The sequence below is a fragment of the Struthio camelus genome, chromosome 4 (assembly GCF_040807025.1).
Source record: "Struthio camelus isolate bStrCam1 chromosome 4, bStrCam1.hap1, whole genome shotgun sequence".
NCBI lineage: Eukaryota > Metazoa > Chordata > Aves > Struthioniformes > Struthionidae > Struthio > Struthio camelus.
The window spans coordinates 9,866,378-9,879,738 of NC_090945.1; positions in this window are offsets into that span (position 1 = coordinate 9,866,378).

Consider the following 13,361-nt stretch of genomic DNA (forward strand, 5'->3'; position numbering starts at 1 on the left):
TTCCACAGCTCTGCTCTTCTGGCATGAAGAACTATCTCCTCTTATTTGTCTCTTCCAATATGAAACTGGAGAACATCACACAAGGTTAGGAGGAGCCAGTTGCAAAATGAGCGCTTTCTGGTCACCTTTTCTATACTATTGGGTCGATTTCGTTCCTCTCTCTCTGCCTGAAGGTCTCCCTTTTCCAGAATGAAGGGTACTACCTTACTCAGTCCTTCCTCACCTCAGTGGCAGCAACTACTCCACCAGTTTGACCAACCTTGCTGTCCTTTCTTGATAGCAAATTTCAGGCAGCACACACTTAGATCTCATTTACTTCCACCAAGAGCAGGCAGCTGGCGCTGTTTCTGTGACTCTCTTATAGGCTTTTAAAACTGGTTCAGGTTTGCTAGTGTCGCAGCAGCTACTGCCATCAAGGAACAATGACCTCTCATGGGAAATTATCCCTTTTCATCTTTTACTCATCAGAGTGAGCAGGACAAAAGAGCTTGGGGTCCTAGCAGAATGCCTACCCTCCAAGCCCTTGTTGCAACTAGCAGCCCTCAGTGAGTTCGCAAAGCGTCCCACCTTTCTCCACGGACGCAACCTTTGGCAGATTTTCTCTTATCATTTTAAGAGGAGCAAGGAAGCAATACCTGCTACTCAGGTCAGGCTGTACACAATGCTTCTGCTACATACATTTAGGGAAACAAACGAACTAACAAATTGCTGCTGGGAAGCCAATGTTCAGGAGTCCCTAGTTCACCGTACCCCGTTGAAGAGCAATGCCTCCCTACAAAGCCCATCTCTGGACCACAGCAGTGCCAGGTTTCCGTTCAGCATACTTCCAGGCTGAGGAGACCCCCACTAAGGCGGAGGGAATGGAGCATAGGGCTGTCCTCTGCTGCCCGGGCCACAGCACCACTCTCAGGCTTTCCCCCAAACCTCCCTGCATAGCCCTAACACAGTGTGTCTCAAACAGCTGAGAAAGTCTCAGAAAGCAGCTATTACTGCCACAACACAGCACTGCAGACAAGCTGTTTCGAAGCAGTAGCACTGGACTACTTCCTTCCAGTAAGCCACTCACTGCCAACCTACCAAATTTCCTAGCAACATCCCACGATGAGGAAGGATTACATAAGCTTGCCTAGATTTACAGCTGGATGTATTCCCACTGAAACAGTTACTTCTAAGTAGTTGCTTTGTACAGCAGGAGAGCACCTAGACTCTCAGGCATGTTTTTATGAAGCTCTAAGCAGATAAATAGATTCTCCTATTAGACATTATACATGGGCCAACAAATGTAGTGATAAGCACAAATATCAGAGCTACAAAAGCAAACTGTGAGGTCACATGGCAAAACACTAAGAGCTAAAGGCGTCCTTTGGAGCTGTTCCATGACCTTTCCTAAGTCCTCCTGCCAGCCCAGAACCACCTGCGAATAGAAAAAGCACCTTTGAATGGTCAATGCTGACCTGACGGAAAGATTTTCAGGTTCCAGTATCTTTTCACCTCTTCTTCCTCACAGCAGTATCAAAAAGACAACAGGAGAAACCACAACAGTTGTGACAAATGTACAGAAATGCATACCTGATAAGAGCAGATGGAAAAGCACCACCTTTAGAAATCAAGATGGGACAACTCCATCCTCTCCTTCCAGTCTGGGCTTCTGCAGCCTGCTGCCATCCTTGCCAACCCAGCTCCCTTTTTCTCCATGCCATTTCCCCCCTGCAGTCTCATTCACGGAGGTAAATACCCGCCTTGGCCTCTCCTTGCTACATGTGCTTATGGCATCCCACGCTGTCTGCTGCTCAGGCTCCCGATGCAGCCTGTTCAACTCCACCCTGCTCTCACAGCACAGCAGATAGACCTGCCCCTGCTGTTACATCTGTTACACAAGGTCTTTTCCCTGCGGTCTCATTTTTGCCTCATCAAAATTTGCAGCTTGAATCTCAAGTGACATGGCTTAAACTAATCCCTTCTGCCATGTCACTGGAGCCAGGTTAAGAATGGGCCCCTGATCCTGTACAAGGATTAGATGACAAGAAATAAATTGGGGAGCCTCAGCAATTTGCTTTCACTGCCTGCTGTAACCATACTTCTAACAAACCCACAACTCCCTTCTCGTTCGCTCTCTACAACGGCCCAGAACTGAAACGCTGGGCAACACACATCACACTTCAAAACGGGACTTCCTGACAACAGGCTTTTCTTCTCAGAGCTTCTTCATTTTGCCTTTTTACTATATGTGCCTGTTGCCCCCGTTCCCTGGATGCACCTTGGCGTCTGCTGTTTCAGCTCGGTGACCGGGCGGTGTGCCAGTAATGAAGTTCATCACAGGTCAATCTGCACTGGAGAGGAGGATTTAAACAACTCACACTCATCAAGGTGCCCAAATAACTTCCTCTTAACTCAGAAGAGGGAGCTACGCGTCACCACGTACGGCTTAACCAAAGACCTCGTCTCAGTGGGCAACCATATCAAAAAACAAAAACTAGAACAAGGGTTACAATAAACACAGCAAAACTGGAGACTACAGGAAATATGTCAACCCACACAACCCAGTGGCAATCTCCTATAGACCACTAAATGCAGCAGCAGTCACCACCTTCCAGAAAAGGATGACTTTTAGGATGAACTTCACAAATGGGTAGGCAGAACGCCCCCGGGCACAGAAAAATCCAGTATGAAGATCAAATGCACACAGGCAATAGGTTTACCTTCCAGAGGGATGATGACTCGGAGATTAAAGCTCATAATATAACAAATGCACTAGAGCAAATCCAGCGGGAGCTTCTGTTTCCCCCATCAGAGACACAGTTAACAGCCAGCAGACAACGTGGCACAAATTCAGAACCAAGAGGTTTCCGTTTCCGCACGGTGCTGTTTATGGCTAATGCTGCAGGAAACTCTCACGGCCAAGGGTGTAACAGGAGTCAAGAGAAGGCTGCCACTTTTGACAGGTAACTCCACGGTATAATAGTTCATGCTAACAGAAACCTTACAAACCTCACGCCTCAAAGATTTGACCACTCTTTACCCACTAGGGGTTAGGGACGAGACTAAAACCTAAAACAGAGCATGCTCCATCCACTACCTACAGAGCATCTCACACCCTCTTTCGAGAGGTCTGCCACAGCCAGAGACATGGCCATCAACTAGGCAGACTCCAAACCCACCCACCCACCCAGGAGAGCAGCTGGGAGGCTGCGCCCCGGCAGCGTCCGCCCCACAGCAGCGCGACTCGGCCCGGGATGCCAAGTCCTCCAGGTGCTGGCACCGAGCGGTGTCCCCAGCCAGCCCGGGCTGCTCGGGGGACTCAGCCCAGAGCGGCACTGACCGCCCGGGCCACGCTCCTCCGAAGCTGGGTCCGCTCCTCGGCCCGGGGTGCTGGCGCTGCCGGACTCGCCCCTCCGCCCAGACCCCTGCTCTGCTGGTGGCCCAGCCTCGCCCCGGCTGCCGCAGCTCGCACAGCCCCGATGCCGCGGCGCGCCCCGACACCCCTGGCCCGGCTGTGCTCAGGTGTGGGGACCCTCAGCCGAGACTCTGCAGGGGCTGCTTGGGAGCGTGTAGCTTTCAGTACCAAGGGCTGTTCTCTCCTGGCGCTTATCTGTAGGGTGATTCAAACCACCTTTCTTTAAATCAACGATTGTTTGACCTGAACAGCGTGCCAAACTGTAAGCGGAAGGACTTTACAACGGCCAAAGAGCGGCACCAGCACCTCTCCTACTGCTGCTGTCCAGCAGCCTTAGTCTGACCCCATGCTGTAGCCTCTAGGACTCCGGCGCTCTGATTTTCTCCTCTCAACTTCCCCTCTCCTTCTGAGAGCGCTTTCACCTTCAGCTCCAATGCTTTCTTCTCCCAGCTCATAAACTTAAAACTGCTACCCAAAATGGCCAGCACTGGCACAGAAACACCAGCATCACTGCTTCTCACACTGTCTCCAAAATCTTTGCTCCAAAATCCCTCCGCAGTGCGCTTCCTGGCAACGCCACTACTGAAAAACCTCTCTAAATGCATCTTCCTAAATTACCCCAAGGAACTCCAGCATGCAACCCAACACCAACCTTGCCTGCCTGTAAACCCTCCTTTGAATTCAACAGACCTGAGTGGTCAGCGCTGCCCAACATCACACAGAAGTGAGTTGCAGAGCTCTGGAAGGGACGTGGGACCACACTCTCCTGACGGAGAGTGTGGCATCATTTCAGTCACCTGCATATCCCAGGAAGCAGCTTTCCAAGAGCAACAGTGCCAACACTTGCTAGAGATTTTTCCATACAATACCAGAAGCAGTTTCCTGTCAGTCTGAGAACCTGCAAGCTGAACACACGTTTATGAAAAGACAGACAGAAAATAAAACAGAGCAGAGAATTAGGCTGGTGCAGAATTATCACAAGAGTTCTCCCAGCCAGTAACATTTCTGGCAATCCCAAACGGCACAATTCAATACAGTCCTGAGATGCGCTACAGGACATTTTGTCTCAGAGCATCTGTTTCAGCTCAGCAGTACGAGTGGGTTTACAGCTACCGATGCTCTGTTTAATCTAGACTCAACATCAATTTTATTCGTCATTGATTAGTGCAAACATCGGGAATGTTACATTTTATAATTCTCTTAACTTGATTATCTGTTCTCTTGCCCCTCTCTGAGCAGGTCAGTACAAGTGCGCTACAGTCCACGATTTGGGAGCTGCTTGCTGTACTGTCTCACGGTCTGCTATAGGTGACTCACCTCAACTGAAAGTCACCAAGAATCACACAGCTTTATATCCCACAATAGACGGAAACGGATGAAAAAGCAGGAGCTAGAGATCGGCATCCCAGGCTGCTGGGTTTTTCAGTCATCGCAATGTTCTGTAACAGCACGAAGCTGCAGAAATCAAACAGAGCCTTTCGCAGGTGATCTTAGTCAAAACCACTTTCTTGGGAGGAGAGCCATTTAACTACATTATAATTGCACTCTCTGCTCAAAGATGTTCTCACTCAGAACGAAGCAAGAAGGTTCTGCTCAACGCAGATTTTCCCTTTACACAAGCACCAAGAGATCTCGCGATTTTAGATCGAGACAAAAAATAACAATAATAACAACGCCATAGCGTAGCATTCGCACTTGCACTAAGAACTCAAACTGACCAGCTTTGCAACCGCCAGCGAGCAGAAGATTTCATCCTGGGCCAGATCTGTTCCTTGTTATGTTTGATTTATCAGTCGGTCATGACTTCTCAAAAACTGCACTGCAGAGGCTAAGCACAGCGCTGCATCCTACCCAAAGGGGCTCCTGGCTAACTGCAACAGCAATAACTGCCCAGGAAGCGGCTGGCAGACCTGGTGAAGGCAGCTGAGAACGCAAAGACAAGGGCCACCACTCAAAGCACGCGCACACACGTGTGTGTGTGTGTGTGTGTGTGTGAGTATGTGTGGAGAAGACACAGAATAAGAAAGAAAAAGGGATTTCAGCCGGACCCATAGGTCTAAGTGGGGCTTGGCAATGAAGCAGTTAGTGATCCAGCAGCCCAACTGGTCACAAAAGGCACCTGAAGAGACGACCCCGAAAGCACATCAGGGCCCTGCACCGTCTCTGCCTGCCTCCAGGTACTCACACACTTCACAAAGCTGCCCAAACACCCCTCTAAGCTTCTGCAGAGGGAGGTGCCAGAAGATGGCACAGACAACAATGAAGGTGCAGAACGGGTGCACCGGCCCCTTCCCCTCTCAGAGGGGACACAGAGCCAACAAGCTTTCCACTGCCCGGAAACCGGCCTCCTCAAACATAAGGGAGACAGAGCCAAAATCCCTCTGGAAAACAACTCCCCTCTCATTTTCCTTCATTCCTGGACAGCACGTACAAAAAGGAAAAGCTGCCCAATCCTATTACGCAAGCCCTATAGCCCATAATTCCCATTCTTACATTTGCAAGCTTCTGGAGCACCGTACACCTACGAAGCACCACAAAAAAGGCCTCTTCTGATCCTTTCCATTTGCAGTGCTGTCTCTTATCAAGACATGGATCAGAGACTTAGGGCCCTTACTCTGCCTCCCTGTCGTTGGGTTCGTATTCAGAAGAACAGCAAACTTGATGGTATCAAAAATATTCTTTTTCCTTGCAGGTACGAATCGCACAGCTAGGGATTATGGAGTAACACTACCGCTTCTTGCCTGTTTCTGAAAACATCTTTGTATCCTCAGAGATTTTTGCTTTTCACTCGATGGCTAGCCTGACAAGCCAGTAACCCTTCTTTCGGGAAAAAACAGGCACACTCTAACTCACCTGTTGTAATACCAGAAAGCATAGCTTTTCATACCAAGGCTGCATTTGTCTAAAGTTTGGTCTCCAGTCTAAAGCTTCAGCCTAAACCGCCTGACATCAACCACCTTTGGAGCAGACCCATAATGACGACGACGACTTAGCTCCAGATCTGCAGCAGATGTAAACTGTCTAAGCTCTACGGTTCTCGATGAAAACGTATCGAAAATCTGAGCGCCAGCGTCAAATTTCTACCTGCTGCGTCACCACCGATTCCAGGGGCTGGGTGACTCTCACTGTCTGCCTCATTCACTCCAGCAGCAAGTCCTTGTCGCGTGAAAGACCTAGGCAAACGAAAGGCACTTATGCTTTCTTGAGGTAATACCACATCTAAAAGTCAATTTTCCTCCAATCCCCTCCTTGTCAAAACTTGCCATAGAAACATAACTCAGAGACAGCCCAGCTATTCTCTTTCCTGGCTCAAAGTAATGACAAACAAAAATCACGGCCCTGCATTTGGAATAATAAAACATTTGGCACCTGACAATTGAACCGTGAGCACACTCACAGCGCTTTAACTACCAATGGCTTCGGGGCCTATTTTAATCTCTTCTATTCCTCTTCACATCTTTGAAAATGGCAACTTGCCCAACTGGGCAATGGCAAGATTTGGGCTTTGTTTTTCATTTATGAGCTCCAGCGCTGACTTTTAGCAAGGCGGCTACAAACAGACTGCTAATCAGCACCAGCGGTTTATCATCTGGCCACGCCAAGACACATTCTGCCAAATTCGGGGGAGCCCCCCAGGCTGCCAGGCTCCTCAAGGCGCGTGCTGTGCCCCGAGGGGCTGGTCACACCAGGACTGCTCCACCAACATCAATGCGCTAAAGGGGGAGATGCACAGACAGCGGCAAGAAAGCTGGCGCAAGGGAGACAACCTAGCAGGAGGTGCTTCGTCCAGGTCAGACATTTCCGCAACTGCGAGGCAACCCAAATAATAACAACAAAAAAGAAGCAGCCTGTAAACGAAGCCTGGAACCGGGGCAGCGAGGCGGACTGAACTCCTTTTCCTGTGCTGTCCCTGTCTTCTGAGCTCGGCACAGGGCGCGAACATCAGCTGCCCGACAGCCCATCTCTGACGATTTTGCTCTAGGGCTTCTCCTCTCCAACCGGTCCTGATCTCCTCAGGTCTGACCACAAAAGCTCTCCCGCCACAGGGCTTCAACTGCCAAAGGTTTGCCCAAGAGGAAGAACATACACTTTCCCCCTTCCAAGACCGTTTCTGGTTTCCAACAATTTGTTTCCATGAGCCACAAGGGACTGGCAGAGATTTCTTACGCTGCCAGCTGTTAAACACGTTTCCCAAGCAATATGCTGCATGACAAGGGTAGGAGGGATTCCCTCCCAACACGTTTTCTTTACTTCTACATGTTTTAAGTTTCCTGCCTCTCCAGCAAACCAGACATGAGTTTCACAAAAGCTCTGTGCAAGGTGCACTCCCGAACCATATTTATAAACTGGCCTCGGGTTCAAATAACAAATTGTTTTCTTTCCAAACTTTTGATCCTTTCTAGAACAGAAAGAAACCCTCTACAATTAGTAGACCTCTGAACTGACCCTTGTCCTGAGCTCGGGTCTAATTCTGCGATGCCCGTGGCTGTAACTTTCACCAAATTTAACGGCAGCCAAACCAGCACCCGAGTTCACGTTTCAGAGCGCCCAGGTCTGCCTTCCTAGCGAAGCGATGACTCCTCACGCGTCCAACGAACGCTCGCTTGAACCGACAGCCAGAACACGTGCTTCCCACAACTCCTTGCTTTGAAAGCAAACAGCAATAGAGATTCCTTAACTTACGCTTCGAGAAAAGCGCGCATATGCCGTTCAAGGACACCTCCCTGGCAGCTGCGCACAGGGAAACGCAGACTGTGCAATGCCTTCTCTGCAACAACTCGATCCCACCCTTCTCCATCCCAGTCATCCCCTTCCAAGGCTGTATGACTTTCACGTGACAGGGCCTATAGGGCTGCAGATTGAAACCTGGGGCACGTGGTGCGAAGTTCAGCTAACAGAATCTGCACAAAAGGGACACAAACAACTGTTGCACATCAGGGAGTTACCTATCTTACCTATTTGGCTGGTCAAGTCAGAGAGTAACTGTGACCGTTATCCTTCTTGCCAGGAAACGGGGAATATTTTTCCCAGGGGCTTTCAGACCAAAAAAAACCCACTCTCCCCTGAAAAATACGTGCTTTGCAGGGCCACGCGTGTGAGCAAAGAGAGGTCACTGCTGCTCCAACAGCAGGGAACACAAAGAAACCCTTGGGAACCACTGCTCCCGAGTCCTCTCATTGTTTTGATTCCCAGGATCCAGGCAGGTCGTGATGGGAGAAAAAGCATTAGCTCATTTAATGCATCTTCTCCCAACAGGTGCTCTCAGAGGAAGCTGCTACATAAAGCTGGTTGCAGAGCTGGCCAAAGTCAGTATCGTCCCAGAGTTATCGAGCCCTGGTACGCAGGGCACAGAGAGTCACAGCACCACTTTGTGAGCGTGTTACACCATAAGATACAGCAGCATTCCCCAAACACCAAAGGCCAACGAAGCCCTTGATTAACTGCCTTATAGTAACCTCCTACATAGGCCCGCAGCCACTTGCAGTCTCACTTTTCACAGCTTTGTAAACAGGCCTTAAGTAGTATCCGAGTACACCGGTTCCAGAGAGAGGCCTCTTCCCCAAAGACCGTGCTGTCTCCGCGGACAGGACAGAGCAAGGCTGGAGGCCGCAAAGGGAAAGGCAGAAAAATGGAGCGACCAGCTATCCAGCACGTCAGTGACAATCCAGGTGCAGCACCCACTGCCCGACTGCCAGGTCATCTTCGTGGTCCCCCCTCCCCATCACACATGACACAGCCCTCCCCTCTCTTGGGCAAGAGATCGGGCTGCCGTCTTGCCCAGAGATTGCCTCAAGGCAGCAGTCGCTCTGAGTGCAGCTGGTACCGAGAGAGGTATTCTGCTCCTCATCCTGCTACCGTTTGCCAGAAAAATCCTCCTCTTGCCTTGCAGCAAAGGCAGCTCCTCATCCCATTGTTTTTATTTAATCTCTGATTTTAATCTCTCATTAAGAAGATCCCTGGGCTAAGTTCACCACAATTTATTGCTTGTCTTCCTAATTAATCAAGAGACTGAATGACATAAGAGCATCCTGAGCAGTCTGTTTCTATGGCTATGATGATAAAAGTTTGGGGGGGGGGGGGGCGCGCTGTATAAGAGCTTCTGTATAAGAGCTTCTGAATTTCCAAAGAGAAACTACTCACTTGATTATGTAAAATAAGGGATGCTTATTTGCCAGCTTTCCTCAAAATATTCAGTTAGCATTTGAACACTGCCTTTTTCAGCATCAGTTCACTCATCAGGCTAGCTTCTCCTTGGCCACCACTTTTTACCCCCCAACACTCCTCTGGCATAGGAACTTTCTTTCCCCGAGACTCCAGGTCCTACCACCCTCTCTCAGGTTGATAAAGGACGGACGTTGCGAGCAGGGCCAGCACAAGATCTAGGAAAGAAACAAACTGCAGCGGCGCTCTGCCTGACACAGGTTATTTTGCTGCCTTTGCTGACTGTTCAGCTTTGTTCAAGGCCAACACCAAACTCCTCAACTGCCCACTCCTTGCTCATCTTCAGGGGAAATGCAACCTCAGCCTACAGGCAGTGGCTACCTGCTCACATATGGACTGCAAACGTGGGCAACCTGCATAAAGCAATAAAGGGCAACAACATACACACAAGGCAAGGGACTCAAATTGCAACATATGGCATCCCATTTAAACGTAAAAAAAACTTTTTTCCAGGAGGAAGGTGATCAAACACTGCAACAGGCTGCCCACTGAACCCGTAGAGCCTCTATCCTTAAAAATGTTTAAGCCTGACTTGACAAGGTCAATGGCAACCAGCTCTAGCTGACCCTGCTCTGAGCAGGGAGGCTGGACTAGGTGGTCTCCAGAGGCCCCTTCCAACCTCAATTATTCTCCGATTCTGTGATACTGCACTGGCCAGTTAAAGAGCTTCTATTTGAGCCGCATATATGCGGAAGTCAAGAAGCCTGTAGAGCTTCTTCAGACGGCGAGATCACAGATCTGACCACATCACGCAGGCTCTTGCGCCGCTTGCTGCGTTGACCGACACACACACACAGAGCCAGAAGAAATGGATCAAACTCAAGGATGCCGAGTTTTCTTGCACAACGATTGTTTATTGCCATGTCAGCTTTCTTCCCTCTTGCCCCCTGCAGCTCCTTTGATTTAGCAAAACTCAGTCTTGCTTATAACCATACGTTGCTTTCCTTTCTCTGTGGCATCACAGCCCTGTCCTAGTTTGAAAGACAAAGATGGCAGGAAGCAACAGAGGGAAGATAAGCTAGAAGCGCTTTGTCTGACCCATGAGGGCACATAATCGGCTATCTGTGTCCTACAGGAGGTCACAGAAGTAGAAACAGCACAACGAGAGGGGGCACTTTAACTGGAAACTGCTAGGTATGGGGGGGGGGGGGGATGTCAATTTTTTAATTCAACAAATTTGAGAGCATCTCTTAAAACAGGATATACGGAAGAGTCCTTAAGACAGTAATTAGACCCCGTCTTCCTCTTTAATCATTCCATTTAGAAAGTTTTTTAAAAAAAATACACACACACACGCATGCAAGCACACACCCATGTATATCTACCTACACATGCCTGCAGGGGAAAAGTGGTAGCCAGCCTCCTTATCTGAAAGGAACTGGGACTGCTGAACGCAGCAAGAACAACAACAATTTATGGAATGGAGACTCGGAGTCCGGAGAATCAAGTTGAGTAAAGCACAACACAAGAGGGAGGAAACGTTGACTTGCAGTACCAGACCAAGCTGAGGGAATACAAAAAGTATACGTGGGCCAGATGTTTATTTCCGTGTAATCTGTTCAACAGGTTGGTACAGGTAGTTCTTGTGTTACTATTACTTCCCCCATTATTCTGCTAAGCACAACAATCAACTCAAAACATTGTGCAATGTTATTTTAAGCTCTGATATTCTGCACCATGACTATAGAATACTGCAGAATAGCTTTTGAAGTCTTCATTTGATATTTTTGGAGGCTGCAAAAAAAAAAAAAAAAAAAAAACCACACACACACACGTGTAAGCAGTCCTGACCATACGAACTTCTTTATCCACTGAAGAAGGCCTTTTCAACATACTGTATTGACATGATCTTATGTACCTACCACAAACACATAATCATGAATAGTTAAGTACCAGATGTTCGGCACGATCCAAAATGCCACTTGGTAAGGCCTGACAGGAAGCAGAGAATTTCCACAGCCAACATATAGCTTTAGCTAAAGATGCAGGTCTATAGTTGAAGGACTAATGGCCTCAACCTTCCCAACCAGTGACTTGCCTGTGTTTGTTTGTTTGTTTGTTTCTTTCATAAAGGAACAGAAAGGAACAGGGGTTCCCTCTCTGGGTCATGCTAGCAAAGCATATTATATCACTACAATACACCTGATTCTTGGTGAAGTATGCACTGAAGGAGATAACTGAAGTTCACTATGACTCTGTGGAAGGTAAATACGTCTCGTGCATCTTACTGTTAGCGTTATTTACGCTGAACGCAGGACACACGTCTAAGCTGTATAGCTTTCCAGCTCTCAAAAAGTCTACGTCTCTCCTAACTGCATTGAAACACGTCTCTAGGCGGCATTTAACAATTCACATCAGCCTAACTCTAGCGCGGTTCTAGTGGACTGAACCCAACTGCTCAGTATCACCTTGGAATCTGCTTCCGTCAGCATGAGACACTCCAGTGCGAAGGCTAACATCTCACTGGATCTGGGAACTGACACAACGAGCTCACTGTTGCTGTCATTTCAAGCAGCAAAAGGAGGTAGGTACTAGGTTCTGCAGTCAGTACTCCGTCTTTTATTCCCCAGCAGTTCCTCTTCTCTCCCCTGACTCCCAGCTTTAAAGGTCTCCAGTGCTGCAATTAGTGCCTTGAGGCCAAGGGGTTCAGACCCCTCCTTATCCTGAGGGGGGCTTAATTCCACAAACTGTCCCAGACTTCAGTGGGCACTACTACCAACAAGGAGGCAGAATCTAACCTTTTAATTTCCCCTCCTCTCACTTCCAGGTTTTGTTCCTCTGCCTTTTCTCTTGCACAGCATTACGTTACTCAGTGACTAATTCTATTATAAGCTACGCGGCTACTTACAGACTACAACACGAGGGGGGCCTAACTATGGCGAACAGAGCTGAGTGATATGATTGGCCCCTGCAGGGGTGCCCAGGAAGTGCTTCACATCACACACTGCACAGGACCAGGAGCAGCCAGAGAACAGTACTGTGTCTCAACTGAGAAAGGGCAGCAAACAAGGCAAGTCACACCAGGGTACTTCAACAGCTCTAGGGCAGTTTTATGTGGTTGTGAGAGCGAGCCTTTTCCAGGAAAATAAGGCCATGATGTTACATGCATAGATACAGACACATACGGAGTTCCCAGAACATCACCTAGGCAATACTCAAAATGCGCCAAAGCATTACTCCTGCATACCATAAACCTGATCGCCTCCATCTCTCAGGCAATATCAGACAACTGCAAAATGCGGATTCAATGATCTGCAGTCCATAGATAAGGAAGAAACACCGACAGGCCATTACATAGCTATACTCAACCTGCGGAGAAGATGGACAGACACAAAAAGCAAATTCTCAAAGCATTGCTAGCAAGCTTGGACATATTCCAGCCTCAGCAAGTTTCCACTTTGAGTGGAAGTTTCCAGTTTGAGTGCTTACAATTTGCTTGAGTGCTTAAAATGAAAACGTATATTACTTCTAGTACATTCAAATGCTGGACTCTACATCTATTTAATTAGTACGCAATTTCAGATTGAATAGCAATTACAGTATTAGAAAAGCTTTATTCAAAAGTGAAAGGGGAATAATTGAATTCCTGCAACACAGAACTAGATTGAAAATGCTGAAAATGTCTTGCTCAATTTGGAAGAGTCCAAATAACTAGTTCCCCCTCCTACCCACTATGTTATAGTTTAGGGAAATACCAGGTGAGAAATGAACTTGCTTGACTATGTAGAACATTATGCAAGCTGCT